Here is a 21,693-nt window from a genome sequence, read left to right as displayed (position 1 = left end):
ATCGCATGCACCAAGACGCGCGTTCGCTCCGTTTCCGCGGATTCCGATCGGCCGAGCGGCAACCAATGCGCCGCCACGTACGCCATGACGCTCGGCGTCGGTACGCACAGGTACTCCGGCGCCTCGAACGCCGACCAGTTCGGCGGAAGCGCGGGGTACAGGCCACGCCGCGCGGCGCTGGGCACCGAGAAAAACTCGGTACTGTGCCACATGTGGAAGAAATCGTCCACCCGGCGCCAGCGCAGCCGACTCTCGCGCGCTGCGTCCTCACCCCACGGCGCTCGGTTTGCAACGCTGTACCAGCTGTCGAAAGGCCGCGGAAAGGCCACCAAGCGGACGTCGGGCGCGAGGCCCTCGTAGCGGCGATACCGACCGAAGAGGTTCAGCAGCGAGATGTGGTACTTTTCCTCGCCCTCGCAGCGGACGTAGAGCAAGTCACTGCCCGCCGCGGCCGGCGTCCGACACGGAGCGTGACGCCACCGCGCCTTCCACGCGCCGGCGCGGTTCTCTTGCGCCACGGCACCGCGTCCGGACGAAGTCTTGATCGCGCGCACCATCGGAATGGCCGCGAACCTCCCCGCGTCCAGCAAGTTCCGCTGAACGTACTCCTCGACCGTAAGCGGAGGCTCGCGGCCCGCAGCGCGTCTGCGTGCGCGCCGGCGGCGGTGGTCCATCGAGGACCCGGGCCACAGCGACCGTACGGAACCGACGCCGCTGCGCAGCCAGCCCGGGGTACTCGGGGCGGTGAATACCCGCCCCAGCGACGTTGTCGCTCCCCGTCCGGCCGGCGCAAGCGCTACGCTACTCGACGGCGCCGGCGCCGCGTACGGCGCCTCGGAAGCGGCCCTTGTGAGCGCCGTACCCGCAGCGGGCAGCGGCGACATGGGAGGCGGCGGCAGCTCCACGGGGAGCCCCGGGTCCGCCTCGACCATTCTTGGAGCCACGCCCGCGAGGGGCAGCGGCGAGGACTGTGTTGCTTGGGCGCCCAGCAGTGGCGAAGCGACCGGTACGGGCGAATCAAGTGGCGCTTGCGCGGGCCCCGCCACTCCAGTGGACGGTTGCAGGCCGTCGCAAAGGCGTCGCCGCGGTTGGAAGGTGGGACCGACCGGGCGTCGCTGCCGGAGCCCGAGGCGGGCTCAACGGCTGCCTGTACGCGCGCACAGCCAGAGTGTCGCGATGACCGTCCATCGGTTGGTTGAAGAGCCGCTGTAGGGGGATGTCGTCGTCGCTGTCTGAGGAGGTTTCTGAGTTCGCAGGGGAGTGTTGGGGAAGAATTGGGGGGTCAGTGTGGATCGCGTGGGGAGAATCGGAAGACGCGCTCTCCGAATCAGACGAACTCGCGGCGTTATATACCGCCAGCTCGCTGACGAGCCAGGGGGCATGATCGTCCACACAGAGGGGCTTCTGTTCCCGCATCGTGCGCGATAGAAGGAAACGTCCGGAACGGACCCGCGCGCTCGAGTAGAGGGTCGCTACGGGGACGTAGCGAAAGCTAAGGGGGGAGGTCTGTAGTATAATGACCGGCGCGAGCGCGCGGAGGTCATCGGACGGCCGTATACGGTATACACGTGGGCGGCTGTGCCCACGTGTGGCGAGCGCGCGCGCATGCCGAGCGGTTGTAATCTGGCGTACGTGTACAGTAGTGCACGTGTCGTCCGTGCGGTAGTCTGTAAGCAACACGCGTGTACAGTAGTGCACACGTGTAGTAGCAGTGTCCGCGCGGTAGTAGCAATTATGGCGCTAGTTTTTTAATTGTGTACAGTACCCGGCACGCACTAGGCGGCAGGTACTGTACTACTGTACTGGGACAGGTGTCCGAGGCGTCCCTCTGCGGGGTTAAGACCTGGCACCCGTCCCCACCAGTAAACGGGGGCAAGCTCGCCCCCGTCCCTTTCCCGCCTACGTACGTCCGTTTTCGGTTGTCTGTCGCGCGCCCTGGCTTCTAACCCGTTACCGGTCGCTCCCGTTCACGCACCACGGGGCGACTGCGCGTAACCGGCCAGTGAGCCACTCCCTTTTCGCGAGCTCGTCCGATCGGTTCAATTAGCGCGTCGCGTTCGCGCCGCGTGCTCCCTCGCTAGAGCCTCCGCCTCTCACCGAACTCAGGGCGGAGAGGAGTTATCCCACACCCCGCAGCTCGACTTCCTATGTCTGCGATAACGTTTTCCAAAGCAACATTCGCCTCGTCCAGGAACCTTTTTCGAGGCATTGGTTCACATCATCCACGCGAACATTGATGTCCTCAAAAGGACTATCATAATTCCAGTTATCTAGCCCCCGTTTTGCTGTGTTCTTGCACGTGCCTCCAGCTTTTCCATAGATACAGGGGCACCTAATTCCCAGTTTTGGGATTGTTCAAGGTCGTCAAAGTGTCCAAACGCACAGCGTTCATCTTCATAATCATAATATATCTTACTATCTAATTCTTCGCACAGTGCAGCTCAAGATTCGGTATTGGCCAGTTGGTTGGCCAAATAGGTAGCCGGTAGAATGGACCTGATCTCAGAGTCACTGACGACTGTATCAATCCCTAATGCGTCATCAGAGTCATCTGTAGAAGAGCTTGAACAGTTATTTGCAGCATTTTCCTGGGAGCAGGGTATATCACTCGCATCGATAGAGTCTTGAAATTCGTCCTGCATATTGTTATTGGTATTTCCCGACACAGACACACGTTGATGTATTTGAGATAGCTGTTCCACACGCAAAGTATTATTACCTTGACCCAATGCATCTGGCGATGACAGTTGAGCGGGCGCTAATGAAGTTTCATACTGTCCGAAGTCTGGTGATCCTCTCCGCGGAGATCTCTCGAGATGTATGTGAGCCGATCCAGGAGATTCGTTTTGTGTTGGAGCAATACTGATAGACTGTAGTCGACCTTCTCCAGCTGCCCGAACTCTGGTTGGCGTGTTGGGAGAACATTTTCGACTGCATGAGGAGCACTGGCATATTCTCCAGAGTTGTCATCTAATAAAGCTTCATGTGCCGAGGGGTCAAGACTATCATCCGCACAAACGATCTGTGACGAATGGGTTCTGCCAGGTGAACATAAGTTGTCGGACATGCCAGGTTCGGGGTTTCAGGTTCGGCCGATACGATGGGCTGGAACGAAATGGGTGCAGAAGATCGAGTTGGACACATAGGACGGTAAGAGAGAGTGGATAATTTTTGTGAAATAAAGCACTTTTGTGATTTGGACTTTTCCGCGACTTATATGACCGGTTAGTGGAATTACAGGCGTCAACAAACGAGAATGCAGTTGGCCTCACGAAAAGTGCGATTTCCAAGTTACCGTTCGTGAATTTTTCGTGCATTCACAATATTTCATTCACGAAAGCGCTCCAGTTCACACACCATTGACATAACAATTTTGACGTTTTTTGCCGTCGAAAAGCACAACATCTATCACGAACATCACTTTTATTGAACTTACACCTAAAAATCAACTAATTTGTTGACGCCCCAAATCGTCACGAACCGGGGCATAGGGCTAATGTCTATCGGACCATTGTCCTCATATGAGGGCAGTATTCGACCTATTTTATTCTTGACTTCCGCTTCCCCGACAAGTGTGGGTTGTCTCCCGGCTGCAAGGGATGACACAAGGCTCGAGGGTATGACAATCACCCGAGGCTTGCCGAGGGTGAATGTCATACCCCGAGAGCCGGTGTCAGCCCGAGAGCTACGGGAGACAACCTGTTTGTCTTCCCGGCTGCGTTTTGACATCCATGTCGCGAAATCGTTTCTGTTTTTGATAGAACCGCCTAAAAGTAATTCAAAATATGCCATATCGATACCGTCGAGGCTGGGAAAGGGAAATTGAAATATTGGACGACGGTGGTGGGGACCACGAGCCACACCACCATTTCAGACTGCCCTTGATCGCAGCTTTCTCCGATCCACTACCACGGCAACACCCACTAAAATGGACTTTGTTCCCGGAACTTCACCACCAAATGTGGACAATCCTCTCACTTCGGCTCTGGTGCTTGTTCCTCAAACCTAGCCGCACAACAGATCCACTTCTTCAGGCCCTGCCAATGATCCGGAAAACACCGTGACCGCCCAGGACCGTCCTCTCGATTCACCCCATTCTCGCGCAGCTCAACTGTTTATGAGAGTAAGAATTCCACTGAACACCCTTCGTGCTAACTCTACCGCCCTTCGCGCTTTCGCGCGATTCGTCACTTCTGTACCAGGATTTATTGATAATGCATTCCGAACAGAGAAGCACCTTCGGTCCTGTATATTTAGCGAAAAAGACCGTCGTGTCGCATGGGAGCTGTCAAAGACTAAAAAGGTACTTTTTGGAGATGGGGAAGAGAAATGTCCCCCCCGCGACTATGTTAACTGGACTGTTGATCAACTCAAACAGATTCGATTTCACTTAATAGAGTTCGTGGTCAACTACAAGAGCACCAAGTCGGAAAGCGAAGTCAAGCCAAGCACTATTAAGGGCTACATTATAGGCATCCAGCGATCGTTTTCGAGAGATTGGGGCTACCACATGAAGTTACTTGAAGGGCATATTTTTAACTGCCCAAGGGATGGTTTGATGGCCGTGATCGATAACAAATTCAGTTTCCAGCAGTCCGACAGAGTGTTGTTTTCTAAGAGCCACAACGTCCTATCCAGCGACGATCTCAAACGGCTGTACAATTCTCCGTTTTTGTCATGTGACAACCCACTCGGCTTCCAGGCCAGGCTCATCTTCGACATTGCCCTCATCACTGCAATGCAACCAATCGCATTGGTTAACCTTACCGTCAGCCAATTTACCAAAATGAAGCTCCGCGGGGAGGAAGTTTGGAAAATAAGAGCTGCAGTGGGAAGTAGAATTGGAGCTTCAAAGACGAATGCTGGTGGATGGAACACAGTGCGTGAAAAGGCGACAGAAATTTGCGTTTGGAATCGTCCTTCTTTAGATGGAAAATTGAATATTTTTGAGCATATCAGTGCTTTCATGTTGGTGAGAATGGCAATGGATTGTGGTACTGACCTCTTTCTTCTCGGTGCCAACCAAAAAGCCACCAAGTTCGGTGACTTCTTCAGACAGCAGCACCTAGGACGAAACACCTTCTCGCGCATTGTTAAGTCTATCTGTGAGAAAGAGGGAATTACAGGGACAGGGTCTCAAGGTGGAATGACAACACATGGGCTGCGTGGAACGGTTGCTACTTTGTTAATTGAAGCTGGGCATGCTGACTCGTCCGTCGCAATGCGGTCTGGACATCGCGATTTACGGTCTCTAAAAAATTATCAGAACCTAGAAGGCGGAGCAGGCGAAAAGCAGCAGGATGACATTCTACGCTTTTCCGGTAAACGGGATAGCGTAGGTATTAAAAATTTTCACAAGCTAGAACCGAAGGAGAAAAAAGGTAGAATGGTGTTTCGGGATCAAAACCTCGATACGAAGGGAACTGTTCTTGTTTCCGCTAATGATAAATCAGAAACGGCGGTTGATGATGGCGTCAAGAGCGAATGGGATAGTGGTTTGGATGGAACGGAAAATGAGAATGAAGAACGACTGGTTGGTAGCAGTAGTGGGCAACTGCAGTTGTTGTCCGATGTTAAGTCGATTTCCGGTGGTCATTTTACTGTTAACGTTCACAATCATTACCGTTAGGTGCTTTCATAAGGGTTAAAAGTGCGTGTCTGTGGCCATGAACTAGCCAGCTTTGATACCAACATCATGGTTTTGCACGGTAGTGCAGACAGAGCCCTATGTCTGCACGCTCGTGCAGACATCGTCCCATGTCAGATACAGCCATGTTGTCCAATTGTATCTGCTTTCAGTGCCGCCAGAACGTTTTCTGACATACATCTATGTCCTCCACGAATGTCAAACGCACCCGGGAGACAAGGCAGAAAATGATACCCCCGCCACCATACATGACTTCTGGCTTGGGACCAGAAAGAACGTTGTGAGAATTGCATGTGTCGTATCTTACACGTGTACATAGCACTCCCACCGTACTTAACACCGTCGTCGCTCATGCCCCCAGTAAAGATGACCCTAGGTCTAGAGTCTCTCCTACAGGTTATAGGCCCTTCCTTTTCTTTTTTTTCCCGCTCCCACTGCCTACCCTCTCCATTCCCCCTTCATACCCCCACAACCAACCGGCCCACGGCCGATCATCACATCACACAACCGCAAAAACCGGCCCACGGCCGATCCGCACATCCCCCACACCAACCATTTCTTCTCCTGAGACTCCCCCCCTATCCCTGACCTACTACCCCCCCTCCACATCCCCAACCACCACCAATCATCCACCCACCATGGCATCCCCGCCCACACCTGACGGTCCCCGCATTTCCGTCACTCAACTGACACTCACCAATTTCAACTATTGGCACAACAACCTGATCCTCGTAGCCTCCATCAACAATTGCGACGGCCACCTGGACAACAACCCTCCCCTCCCCACTGACACAGAAGACATCCGATCTCACACACGCCAGAAACGCTTTGCCCTTGCCCTTATCTTCCACAGTCTGTCCGAAGAAGTTCGATCCCTCCTCTCTGACGACGACCTCCTTCTCTCTCCTTACGATTTATGTAACAGACTCCACGAGATTACCACCGCAAACCCCAGCAATGCCCCCTACCTGCTGACAGCCCTCGCTCGTGAAACAACCCTGCACCCCGGCACCTCTATGATCGAATACCTTACACTCCACAAGAACATACGGACCCGGATGCGTGCCGTCAACGATCCTGGCATACAGGAAAAAGGCACCACTGCACAGTTTCTCCTGGATGGCTTACGTGACCACCCGGATTACAACCCGATCGCTCTCACCCTCCATGCCCAATCTAGCCTTCTTCCCATCGAACAGATAGAAGCACACCTTCTCCACGCAGAAAACTATCTGTCAAGGCAAACACCCCAACTATCCCACCAAGCACACCCCCCTCAACCCCGCCCGCAGCGCCAGTACAACCCTCCCCGAGGCAACCGCAACGCCCGCCGCCCCAACCACTGGCGCGGCAAATGGTGCTCCTACCACGGCACCCCATCACACGACACGGACGAATGCATTTCAAAAATGCGAGAAGATGTTCACCACAGTGCACTTCAACAACAAGCCCTCAACCGTCCACGGCCCTCCACCCACGCCAAATGGCCACAATCCCCGATCCGCCCCACACACGCCAACTGGCAACAGGCCACCCTCCTCCGGCTCAAATTCACATTGCGCCTCAAACGCGATGAAACCGGCCACGTAATCTCCCGGAAAACTCGCTGCACAGCTTGCGGCGACAAACAAATCCCCCACGTCCACTACGACCCTGACAACATCTCAAGCCCCGTCGCCGACCGAGATGCTGTCCGCTGTGCCCTCGCCCTCGCGGCCGGCACCCCACTTATCGCTGAACACTGGGACCTAGAGTCCGCATTTCTACACGAAATCTTCGGCCCGGAAGAGACAATATACGTGCACCAACCCCCCCAATTTGACGGATCATACAAACACCCCGGCCACGTTGGTGTACTTGCAGGCAACATCTGCGGCACCAAACAAGCGTGCAAAATATTTACCTCAGGTCTCGCGAACAACCTCAAACTATGGCACTTCAGACGCCTCACCAGCGACAGCTGCACCTTTATGCTCCGCAATGACGACAATCCCCACTTCGTCCTCTTTGTCATCACCATTGACGACTTTCTAGCCATAAGCAACCACCGCCCCCTCCTGGATGACACCCGCACCAAGCTCGCCTCACGCTACACCGTCAAGAATCTCGGCCCCGTACGCCACCTCTTGGGATGGAAAGTTGACCGCACGCCCACCTCCATTTCCATCAGCCAACCTGCATTTACTGCAGACATTCTCACACGGTTCAACATGGAAGCATGCAGCCCAAGTCACACCCCGTACGACACCACAGTACTCTCTGCACGCCACCAAGACGAGACCAAACTACCACCATCCACCCCTTACTCAGCTGCAGTGGGCTGCCTACGCTACCTCGCCGATAGCACACGCCCTGATCTCGCCTTCATCACAGGCCTCCTCAGCAGGTACTCCCACGATCCATGCCAACGACACTGGCACGCCGTCCAGCGAGTCTTCCGCTATCTCCGTCACACCCCCAACCACGGGATTACATACAAAAATCCCATGCCATCCCAGCCTCTCCTCGCCTACTCCGACTCCGACTACGCCTCCTGCCTCGACACACGCCGATCAACATCCGGTTTTGTTGCCTTCTGGCGCCACGGCCCTGTAGCCTGGCAATCGAAACGACAAAAGTTTGTCGCCTCGTCCACATGGGAAGCGGAGTACGTAGCAGCCTTCCACGCCGCACAACACACAAACTGCCTCCGGAATCTCCTTCACGACTTCCGTGCCCTCAACATTTCCGTCCCAACCTCCCTCCACATCGACAACGCAGGCACTATCACAACTGCTAAATCCGCACATCCAACTCCCAAATCAAAGCACATGGACGTCAAGTACCACTACGTCAACGAGCAAGTTCTCCGCAAACGTATCACCCCTGTGAAGATACCTTCCCGAGACAACCCTGCTGACTGTCTCACGAAGCGCCTCAACCCGGCGATCTTCAACCATCAACTCTCCACGCTCCAAATGACCGCAACACCACCATCAAGCGCGGCGACTGTCGTATCTTAATTTTCTCCACTTGATGCCGCCACCAATCATCCTCCACTCCTTGTAGTATCTTACACGTGTACATAACACTCCCACCGTACTTAACACCGTCGTCGCTCATGCCCCCAGTAAAGATGACCCTAGGTCTAGAGTCTCTCTTACAGCATGTTCTCGGTGGTCGTTTTTAGATATGTCTGGAAAAGACGCTTTTTTAAACCACCCTAAAACTCCATGTAAAATAACTTCGAAACCAAAAACTCCAGTTCAAAAAGGCAAATTGGTACTCAATCTGCATTATCTTCCTAAGCTTTTTGCACATTCAAAGCTGCTATCCCGGTGTTCTGCAAGATGCTATTGCCGAAAACAATAACGTTAAGAAAATAGAGCTCAAGGTAGCTTTTCGAATGTTCAATTTAATTTATATATTTTTGCAAGAAAAAGAGCTGTCCTCTGAAAAGTACAAGCCCCAGTCTGATAGACACTACCCAAGGGTAAAGCTTGTGTGATTGTACCGCCCTGTAATGGTTTGGTTGCAGTGGTGAAGTGACGCAGTCGGGGAGCGCTACCGTACAGTACTATAAAGGGTACTCTGGGTACAGAGCATTTGAAACTGAACCATTTTCGTGACTGCTTACGGTATCGGAAAATACCAATAGAAGATGTTTGATGTGATGCCTGCAATTAATTCGTTGCATGAACCCATTCGACGATTGTTGATAGCACAGTGCCAGGTGGACATCCATACTGGGAGCCGTAGCTGTTGCATTGCTGAAGCAAGTGCATACTGCAGCGGCACAATAATGTTGGAGCAGACAAAAAATGTCGAGTTTCGTCCCGCAGTATTGCGGCTCCGTAATCCATCTCTGCTGGTACAGCAATGGGACATTTGAGTGAGACCACCCATACCGTGCCATTACGACGTGACGGCATGAAGCTCAGGGCTTCGGAGGGATAGCATTGATTAATCTCCAGAGAGTGAATTGTGTAGTGGGAAGGTGAATCAAAGTGCCAACAATTCCTCTGGCCCACAGATAGCACAGTCGTGTTGCATGCGCCGTGGAGCGGTACCTCCTGCTCCTCCTACATTTGTGCCAATACGTAATTACAGTCTTGCACAGCAAGCGTGACGTGACGTGATGGAAGGATCCAGCCCTTCGTGGGGCGATGCTTCGGGCCGGATTCCTCAGTAAAGTTATCCGACCTGGAGATTACGAAATGGTCTCCAAACCTGCTGAGGTCCGGGGCGGCCGGTCGCCACATCTGTAGATACTAAAGTTATCTCCAGACCGCGTCCAAACTGTTTGGAGTGAGGATTTACTCAGAAAAGACTCCTCGTTGGGACACGGAATGTCTACCCAAATTTTCGTCATACAATATACTTCTGCCAGACGCACTACCATACCACCGTACTCTGCGCGTCCTGGTGGTGGAGAGGATCCTTGGAATACACCCTCTGCTCTTTTACAGTACCCTTGTACAGTACCCTAAAAGGGTACTTCTGTGACAAGGGCCTCAAATGACAAGTATACGGCTCCAAACAAGGCAGAGCGTGGACAACTTGGAGGCTTCCATTGCATTTTGAATTCTCATCATACGAGCAATGTTTTCCGCCACACCATGCAATTTGATTGATGGGTCGAGCACCTCGGTGGGGAATCGTCACAGAGGTGCTCCACAGTACCCATTTGACAAAGGTGACTTCGTTCTGGGGCGCTGGAGCAAACTACCCAGCAGAAACGAAAAAAGCATTTCACACCCCACGATTCGTGGAAGAGCTACCCGCAACCTTGCCATCAGAATAACTCACTATCCCACAGTGCATTGCATTGGAACGGTGTCAGAGATAATGTGTTGTGTTGCCGTTGCAACAGTTCGAATCGGCGGCCTCCGCCAATATCTAATCATTTGCGTCTAGTTGGACGGCAAGTGAGGCCACAGGCAGAAACTTCTGAGCTCGATCGAGCTGACATGCCGTGTAGACACACAAATCGATCGTGCTGGGGTGAAGAAAAGAGACGAGGTGAGGGTTGACGCAAGCCCAAACTCCAGACCTCACCTGCATTACAACGAAATGTAATGCTGCATGAAGTTTACATGTACGCACGAGATGTAAATTTGCGCCAAGCCAATGACGTCTTCCTGCTGAAGAGCCTTCTTCGTGCATAGCTCGATATGGATTTGGCCTACAGTAAGGAAGGGTATGACTACAGTACACCGCAACTTGGGACCCTCACGTCCTCGAGTCTGCCACGTCTTACCCCGAAATGGATATCAATGTTTCCAAACAGCAATAGCACGTACGTCCACGCCTTTAAAACAATGATGTCATACCGCATTGTGTCAACTTGCGAGAGACGTCAATTGAAGCAAGCCGTTCCGTGAACTCGAGAGCCCACGTAATGCGACGCACTAGCATACAGTCACCTTTGAATTATGGCACTCTCATAGAACGTCTCTCAGGCCATCAAGTCAACCTCTCGTTTACACTTTGAACGCCCAGTAAACGGCTCTTCCGTTTGGTCACTCTCTCCGTGCTCTCTGGTGCTTCATTGCTTTGATGAGTTTCACGTTCAGCGGCTACCCTAGTGCAGCCATACATGAAGCAGATCTGGTACTTTACGGTTGGTCCTCAGAGCTCTAACATGGCCCTTTTGCTTTTTCTCCCCTCTCGTCAGATTTTAACAATTATCTTTGTCCACTATGCCACTGTGATCCCCTTTTACTATTGGGCCATTTTGCGTTTAGGGGGGCGATCAGGTGCCTTTTTTACGTGATCAAGAGGTGAAATGGACTTTTGTGTTGTAAATAGGTCCGAATTGTGCGATCAAGGTAGAACAACAGAATTTGTGTACAGTCGCGCACTACTGCAGGTGCGAATGCAAAATAACGAGTGGAGTGGGAAGTGCGATACTGTATACACTTTGACAAAATGGCGCAAACACACGCCTTGCATGCAGTATGTGCTGGCACAGGCCAAGATGCTTGTGTAACAATAGCACGGAAAATTATCTAGTACAGTACCCTGGGTACTGGATAGCAGAAACAGTGTCATGGTCTTACTCTTGAGTCTGGTGCGGTATATCGGACGTACGGTGCACAAGCCTGTGATTCGATCTCATCCCTTGCTCTCGACAGGACTTATACGCAAAACTAGGTAAATGTGCGGAGTTGTTGGTTCTCTTATCTTTGAGAATTGTTTCCTATGTGTGAAACGAAGCAACGACATTCTCCGCAAGAAGTTTTAAGACAATTGGCGAAAGATAATGGCACCCGGTTCAAGAAGCGAAAGAAAATGTACAGGATTGGTTGTAGTTTAATGAAAGATCGTTGAGTTTTGAAGTCAAACAGTGGCACGATATAAAGTTAGTTCGAAAAATAGATTACGGATCGGTAGTGAATCTCTTCCCCGTTTAATTCGAAGGATTTAACAAAGATCCAATGTTCATCATTGAGCGGGGAGGTGGGGAAGGTGTTATGCCGGTGACCGCACTGCTAGATGATATGAGCAACCGGTCATTTAGAGGTGAACATTCACGCTGAGTCTTCACTATTCCGTGATAACCCTTCGCCTTTGCTCGTGTCTCCGCTGCCAACCGAGCTCGAGCACCTCGTTCCAACAGTCGCTTCTTCCGATGCGCGAGTCCCCCGACAGTTCTCGCGCAACGGGAAGAACAAAATCTGCCAGCGCCGAACGATCCGTCATGAGAGGCATTGCACGTTTCACATATCTTTTCGAACATCTCCGATGCAGAGCTAGTCCGTGGCAGAATTGGAATATATCCAGGCTGTTCAGACAGCGGCCCGAAAGGAAGCATTTCCGAAGAGGTTCTGGAGCAGTAATCACCATGAGAACGGCTTGAAAAGTCTGTCCGGAAAAACGGGAGGGGCTTGTGCATGATGTGCTTGGATGAAAAGTTTGACAGTCGTGTTGAAGACTCTGACATGGACGCGGAAAAAGGGATGTTGGCGGACAAGGACGGAAGGGAGTAGTGCGGGAGAGATGGAAGGACGTGGGGTGTGTGGTGAACCATGTTGAGCATCAAGAAGGTTTCAGTCAGCGCGAATCGAAGACAAGACAGGAGAGGTGGTGTGATCGTTCGGAGGAGCGGAACGCACGGATGGGCAGAGCTGATGGATGCGCCCGTTGTGGGAGGAAAGCGTTGCACTGTCTTTAAGTACCCTGCTGAAGTTGATGCCTCTCAGTCTGCCAGGCACATCTTCGGTATGCTCTTTGTTGCCCCATGCACAACACTACAGAAACGTCAATTGACACCCTCTACAAAATGATATTGACAGAACCATACAGGGACCTACTATGGCAGAAGCACACATGACTTTTGGTTCACAATGATTCTTGCAGAACTTTGGGAGCCTGTTCAGGAAAGTCGACGCGAATTTGGGGTGTTTTTTAAAGCGAGAATACCGTTTCGGAAAAGGCCCAGCAAATGATTCAATTTATGGATTTTGCATGATGCAGCAATGCCGCTTGCTCAATATCGTTTACCAAATAGCCTTCCATACTGCTTTGCTCACCGAGCCCCTGAGCCGTCTTTGGTAGCAACCCCCAATAGACACTCAGCGAGGCAGCTCATCTTTTAATACTCATCCTTTCCGTGTAATGATATCAGTCACAATACCATGCGTGAACCTGCCTTTTTCTGTTTCCAGCCTAGCTGATGTCTATATTTACCACACACAGTACCAGCTTTTTTGTCACGCCGTCATACAAGTTTCCAGCTTTCATGACTGGTCAAATGTTCGAAGTTGCATCTTGCACAACAAATCTCCGTTAGGGTACAGATGTGCCACAAATTTGTGCAGGTCCCTTTTCTCTCAAATGCAACTCGTTGTAAAATTTACTTTACTTGTACACTTCTATATCATATTTCTGGACTTCTCTGCTCTGAAATCAGAGCAGAGAAGTCCAGAAATATGATATGGAAGTGCTTTCAAAAGCACTTGATTGGTCAGAGCAGGTTTGCGGTCGCGGTGTAGAGCATCTGGACTGGCTCTACCCAAATTCTGAGGCATGCAATTGATTGAGAGTACTTTATTGTTTCCATTTCACTTCGAAACAGAAGTATTACTCTCTATATTCTCCGAGTTGATCATTGAACGACCCGATGTCTACGCAAAAGGACATGATCTCCTTTCAGTAACTAATCCATATTCGTGCAGTAGGTAGTATCCTTCTGGCGATCCCAACATCGGCCGGGAGAGAGAAAAAGTCTTTGTGGCTACGACAACACACGCTTAGGAGAGCACGACTGAGTACTACAGTGTGTTGGACCATCTCAACGCTGACTAAACTTTGAAATCGAGCACTTGCTTCATTGCTTCAAAGTCTTGCGTCGAGTGCAGCGTCTCCCCATGTACTGAAGATAGCCACAGAAAATAAGCTACCACGACTGAGTTAATGAACTTTTCCTCAAAAATATCAGATTTCTTTCCATGCTTATGATAGAAATGATAAAGGCGAATTTCAATGTGTGAACTTCACACCAGCTCTGTCGGACTGATACCCCTCTTGCTCATTGAGTCTTTGTGCCTCTGCCCCGCATCACTGGAAGGAGTACAAATAATATTTTTTCTTTAATGCTACGAGGACAGCTGAGAGAAGAAAGGGCGGCAGAGGCTGATGCAACCTATGCCGGTGCGTACTGCCTCGGGATGTCGCTAGACTAGAAACATGATACTGTACAACAGTAAATCATTTTTTTAAGAAGAGTCCTTCTTTCGAGCGTTTCTAGTAGTGTGAAGTACATCAGAATCAGAAACGGGTTCTCTGACAATGTGTAGAAATCACTCTTAGGCTTTAAAGCAACGGTACGTGGATACCTATTTCAGAATTGCGAACACCTGGCCATTTGTGTCACAGTGCGAAATACTATACGCTGTTCAGTCTACTGTAGATCGGATTTTCTCAATGAAAGTTGGGATGCTACAGTATATATATCTGTCAACGAAGAGAGTTCCTTAATGAGATGTTCAGAGTTGATATCCACGATATCTCAAAGCATAGGTTGCATAACTCTATATGCTTTCTGCTTAGTTTACTTCTTTTCCATTGCTATTATATTCACGGAGAAAGTGTTACAACTCCGCATGTTTGAAAATGCAAAGCGATTCTGAAATGTTTGATATACTACAAACAATGCTATACCACAATAGCAACATGAGAACGATTTGCAGTGAGAGACATGCTTATTCTTCGAAATATACAAAAACCATGTGCGTTCAACATCCTTTTGTGACGAAAGGGTGCTCTTCTAGAACCTGAAAATGTTTACAGGACCACCCACTGCCACCTTGTTGACTTTTAAATTTTATCTTTCCACTTTCAAAGCGTTGCTTTAGTGTGCGTGGAGATTATCGTGACTGGAGAAGTGAAAATTTTACTAGGTTCGAGCCATCAGCTCCTTTCGGTTTCGCGTTTTTTGACAAGGAACGACTACAAGTACAAGAATATCGCTTACACTGAATAACTCCTAAAAATATACATAATTTATTCATGTTTTTCATTTGCTTTTTATCGAGGTGTCTCCTCTCCGACTATTAAAGTTTACATCCGGTCATTTTCTATGGTATCGTGACGAGATAGTACCAAGGGTACCATGCACAGGTCAATAATTGGACAACAAAAGATACGCAGATGGCCCTATGGCCCCATCTTTGGTGGGGATCCGGAATAATAAGTGCTCTCGATTGACAACTGCAGAAGACGTATAGTATGATAACTACCCTTAAAACGTCATAAATCAAGCAGGGGACCCGCTTCATATTGTGTGACGTGAGATGATACGTAAAGTGTAATACCACTTGGTTTCAGTGGGATGCATAGAGGTCTCGTGAAGTGGCAATTTTGTCCCTCTGCAGAAGATCACATCATCACGTCAGCTGAAAGCAGTCCTCGAGACTCATTCGGGATAAACAAAATTGTAATTCTGCACAGATGCACCGTATGGACGGTACCAAGGGTACTTTCCATACCAGTACAGAAAGAACAATTAGTTCTTCCTCTTACAACTTCACCCCACTACAAAACACTCGGTACATCAAAACCATCGTGGTTCAACCCTTGTGGCCCGTCTGTAGATTGTGCATGCACCGCATCGCATTATATTGTACTGTAAGTGTTCGATGTAGGACGCACCCAACCTTCCGATGTGGCTTGTGATCTAAGACGGGAACTCCTGCCTCACACTACATACAATATTGCCTTTCGTCTCGAATAGCGGCACGAGTTTGTGTCGGTGTGCTACCTTCGGCTATCAGACCGTCGGTATCTTTGCTTCCGTCGGAAACCAGTAGCGTTCGCTGAGAGAACAGGCCACAGGCTTAATGATAAACTTGAATTTTATGCACAATGTCTCTTTATCGTGTGTGAAGCTGCCCTATTCATTTAAAATTTTATCGCGATGTCTGCAATTCCCAATCAGAGTCAAGGCCACGTCTCTTCTTGTTTCAGCTGAGAAGAAAAACGATTCATATCACATTGTGAAGAGCCTTTTCCAGCTTTTGGTAAGCAATGCTGCGCTCTGAACACGCGTTCTGGCTGTATCTGTGGTGCATATTTCTATACACGCATTTCTGGGCTCAGAGTGCAGAAGCACTCATCGTCCTCACATCAGTATGAGCGATAACAGCTTGCATGGCAAAAAGAATGCTGCAGAAGCGCGAAGGTTTTTATGGTACTGCTTGAGGGTGGTGCATTGTGTTGATTGCTTTGTTTTGGTAGCTATTTCAGTACGAACGCGGCATGTTTTATCCCGCCTATCATTGGGAGGTCAACTGCTGCTGTGCGTGAATAAAGGAGTAAAGTACCAAGGGTACCGTGCAGCATACAATATCGATTGGGCGTACAGTACACAGTAAAGTGAGATGGTCGGTTATTTCTGATACTGTGCTTCAGCACCCAAGAAGATATAACATGTGAGGCCGCCACCAGTAGAGATAGAGCGCTTCGCAAATCATTTTGTTAAGGCTCTCTCTACTTTCTGAGAGCTTTCAAGTTTTACAACCGTATTGGACAGTAGTGGTGAGTATACCGTCAAAGCAGACACCGTGAAGATGCATTGCAAATGAAAGAGAAGCCACGTCGTTTCCCAAAGAGGGGGCTCGAGTACCTTTTCCCCAAAGGCAGCTACAGTGATACGCCAAGTCTACACAGTTTCATCACGGAAAGACCATCCTCAAGAGGTGATACGTACAGTACGCGGGACAATCAGACATGTTTCATTTTGCCTGTACAGTACAGTACCCTTCGAGTGGTACCCTTGAAGGGTACATGATATATCGCTTCGTTTTGAATAGACGACTTGTTTCTCATCGTAGGCTCTTTGTGTACGTTTTGTTGTTACCGAAATGCTTGAAGCAGAGTGAGAAATTCGGTAGTTCTCCTCCTATCTCTATGGTACCCAAGCGTTGCCCTCTCAGAGTCCAAACCCAATACAGTGCAGCGTGTTGGAAATGCATGCAGAGGCGTTTGAATCAAGGCGTGTGAGAAATCAGCCCAGGCAAGACTGATGTCAGCCGGGGGACAGCCTTCCTCGTGGGTAGCAAAAGCCTGCGTATGGCACATGCAACAAGCCTTTCTTCAGTTTGCCGTTGTTTACAAGCGTCTAGTTAAAATTGCTACGTTTACAAAAGTGATGTCAATTCAGGGTTTTACCTGTACAGTAAAAGTAGAAGAGACTATCTCCGGATCATGATTTGCGACAAACTTTTCCCGGAACAGCATATTACTGGCCGCACAGTCCAGAAGAAGAAGCCCATAGAAGATTTTCGTTATGAGAGATTTCATGTAGGCATATGGTCCGTTTCAAAATGCAAATTGCAGACGGATCTTACGTACAGTATGCGGTCAATGAACTGCACGGCAGGTTTGCCGCGCAATTGTTACGTGCAGTTCAACGCAGATGGCTTCGGATGCTCTTGAAGGCATGGCACATGGCCCCATCCCGGCCGCATATGCCGAAAACGAACAACAATGAGTTCTTTTCTGTGGGCGTACAGTCCCAAATATTTGCAAATACTGTATGTTGTACAGTCAATTCGCAGGAATTGAATGAGGAGGGGAGCGTGCTGTATGTAATTATAGTAGAAACTCACCTCTCTGGCACAACTGGGGGAACGAATGCGAGATATTGTAATGAAAAAAGGGCGCAAATGTAGCCAACAACACGTGGTTAGTATACGAAACAGGCAGGACCTGAAATGTACAACATTCAATAAGTGTAGATTTCAAAAACAAGCAATAATTAGTCTCGGTTCAGGAGTCCCGACCCACGGAATTCGATTATATTCGCCGATTTCTTCGCGACCCTAGTGTCTATACTGTATGAGGACAGCCGGTTTTCGCAAAAATATATAAATGTAATTGAACATTACTGTAATAATGCAGATTGAGTACATAATTACCTTTTTAAAATGGCGTTTTTGGTTTCAAAGTTATTTTACATGCGGTTTTAAGGTTGTTTAAAAAAGGTTCTTTTCCAGACATATCTAAAAACAACCAGGAAGAACAAGCAATTCTCACAAAGTTCTTTCTGGCCCCAAGTCAGAAGTCAAGTACGGTGGCACGGGTATCGGGTATCTTTTTCTTTCTTGTTCTGGAAGCAGAAGTCAAGAATAAAATAGGCCGAATAATGTCCTCATATGAGGACAATGGTCCGATAGACACTAGTATTCCTTAGAAAGAAAATATTCGGTGTATATTTCTGGGACCCTGCGGATCGAACGTCCAGAACTGGGATTCATAACACTGCTCCCTGTAAGGATACCGTACAACGCGAGTGCTGTAATATGAAACGGATAGCTCTTGAATTATAGCAAAATAGAACTTTTCGCACATATGCAGTAGGTGTGTAGCTGCTGTCAACAGCTGTAAATGTATACATATATATGACGTACCACGGCTGCAATTGAGTATTTTGGCTCAACAGGAAATGGACCACCGTCATTTCACGAAGGAAACTGATTGATGAGCAATGTTTTAACATGAAAATAGTACTGTAAGTTCAAATTACAGTCTTATTTGGTATAATTCTAACGGATCAGTAAAAGTCAGGAGAGTTCTGTGCATACAGTATTTACGTAGTGCGTTAAAAATATACTGATCTTATAGTTCATAGTGTAAGACGATAGACATCATACAGTACTGTATACTATAAAACGGATGGCCTCGCGCGACTGAAGGAGGGGAATACATTTTGCATTACAGTATATATCTGTGCTGTGTCACGGCGAGTCTTGACTGGCAGCGAGGGACGGGGTCACGCTACGATGTCAATGGAAAGCAGTCTACGCTATGGGATACTCGTACAGTATAATATATATATATAATAAAGCATATAAAGCATATTATGCTTTATTCAATGACTATTGTTGCGAATGCTATCTCATAACAACGGATATCTAGTCCGAAGTGCACTGTGCAGTTACTGTGTTCGGATAAAAGATTGGAGATCGTTGGTTCCTTGCTCTCCCAAAGTAGTCATGTAGTCTTACCACTCCTTGAAACGTCGCGATCAAACTACTGTGCGGCACGTCCCTGCCTTTGCTTGGCTCCGGCTTTCATGATTAGTGCATAAATCTGCCACTGGAGGAAGCAACACATCAGCAATAGACTGCTGCGGGACATGGCATGCTGGAGAACCGAAGCCACTATGAGTAAGCTTATCCTCCACCAATTTGCCGACAAAGCGCCTGAATCGTACGGCTCTTTTCGCAACAACCCGAAACGGTGCTTAAAGCGAAACGGTGCTTAAAGCTCTTACCGCAGCTACGTAATTAGTTGGCATGATATCAGCCCCCCAACTTTTCAGGCCTCGGCATTCTGAACGCCAACGGGGATGACATAAAACACTCCACAAAATGGCCATGAACAACTCGAACACTTTGATTTGTCCAAAGTTTTGACTCCTAACTATCGTGGGCTCCTCCTTGTTGTTGTTCGTGGAACAGCAATGCAGACATAATTAGACATTTCCTTCCAGAGAAACCCTGTGCATCGCTCCTAGCAGCCGTTTGTCACTAATGCGAAGAGCGCCTCGGTCGACAAGACAACATTCCAAAAAAAACACACACAGGGGATAAAACTTTTTCTCTTTTGATGCAATTACCGCTCCATGAATTCATTCTGGCATGGCCAGGAGAGAGTGCAAAAACAATGGAGTACAAAACAGGAGCATGCTTTGCTTTTGATTGTGCCGGGATCGACTGTGAATCTGGGTCCAGACGCACAAACTCATTGTGAACAATCGAATCGCAAAAAAAACAATAAAAGCACTGCACAACAGTCGCAAAGTGATGGCCACTGGCTCTGGTGGTGCCACATCAATCTTTGAATCAAGAGCAAAACGCTCAAAAACGTAGTTTATGCCTCTGTGGATAGCGGTTGCTGCCACTCTACCCATAACGACAAGTTTCCAATGCTTTACATGACGTGTCAGGCCTACAGAGCGAAACACAGACTACTGTTTCTACCCGGTCAATGTATGTTTTCAGCTCACAACATGTAAAAGGGGTGAAGTGACCTGGGTTATTCCAAACGTTAGTACACAACATGTTGCACACAACGCTCCTTATACATGCGGTCTCGAAGTCTGACGAAAGCAAGTTGATTTGAATACGGGCTGCGGGGCCCACGTGGTGTACTTCTTTCCAGCGGAAGAGGTATTGCTTCTATGGATTGGAATGCAGTCCATGATGGTACACTACGTACCAGAAGCCGCACCAGCTTACCATACCAGACAACAAGAAGATATTTCTTGTACTGTAGCTCACCACTGGGTTCTACGCAGTACAGTAAAGCTGTGCAGCTTTAGTCTATATTCTACAGTATCATGCACTGACAGGGGGCATGTGTGACTTTCACATGCGCAAGAAGGGATCGAAACTTTCTCCAGTATGGTTGTACCTCTTTCCTTTAACATAGCCATGAAAATCCACGTACAGTACTGGCTCATGTCCAGCAGGTTCTTCAACATGCGTTGACAGAGAATGGATTGATGTTTGATTAAGATTTGAATTAGCGATTGTTCGAATGACCAGAAATCCTGGAAGAATTCCCTACCCTGCTGCGGTAGGATGGATGGTCTTCCACCAGTGCCGTCAATCATGAATTCCGGTAGACATGTCGCCAATGAGGAGCAATAGAGTTATTCACGACAGGCATGCAGAAAGGCAGAGTTGAAAGGCTAATCCTGTACCTTCTCAATTTGCGTGCACGATTTTCATTGCTAATCTGCGACTACACGACCACTACCGTACACTAGACGGCTTTCATCTTGGTTCTGTAAAGGATGAAATGGCAATGTACAGTGGTACCTTCTATATATCGCACCCCAGTGTCACAACGCTTCAAAGTGCGATATCTCCGATAGTGCGATGTCGCAAATACTCTCGAAAAAGATTTTTTTTGTTATGTTGAGGCAATGACGTGGAACTGGGCAGAACTACTCAGCCGCCGTCGCCATAAGCCAAAGTTGGAGGTACTGTGCGGGTCGCTTGTACAGTACGGCCTCTACTCTAGGGGCTTCTAGAGCGACACGTGTGTAATGTCATACACGTGGCTGATTTCGTGTCAAGCCCGAAACAGTGCGATATATCCGGTAATGCGCTATTCAAAAGTGCGATATAGAGCTACCCCCCCCCCCCTGTACATGTTTGCTGGTATGTGCAGCAATGGAAGTGGATTCATGATCGTTTAATTGGCTGTACCTATACGGGGGGGGTCGCGATATAAGAGCACTTCGAATAAGAACGACCTCGCAGTAAGAGCACTGTGGGATACATTGCTGTACATGTTATGATATGGATTTTTAGATATTTTACGGATCTTTTCCGAAGTCACCTATTGGTCGAAGTTACACGGAGGTTACATGGTTAAACATGTTAGGGGTTCGATGCTGGCGCGGCTCTATAAAAGCCGCGCCAACTCACACACACACTCACACACACACACACTCACATACACACAAAAAACCCCACCTACCACCGCCCATCCCGGGATCACACAAAAACTCGTTCACATGGGACATATATCGACGGGACTCCGCCCGC

This window comes from Chondrus crispus, genomic scaffold (assembly GCF_000350225.1).
Source record: "Chondrus crispus Stackhouse genomic scaffold, scaffold_3, whole genome shotgun sequence".
NCBI classification, from domain to species: domain Eukaryota; phylum Rhodophyta; class Florideophyceae; order Gigartinales; family Gigartinaceae; genus Chondrus; species Chondrus crispus.
This window is presented reverse-complemented; position numbering follows the sequence as displayed.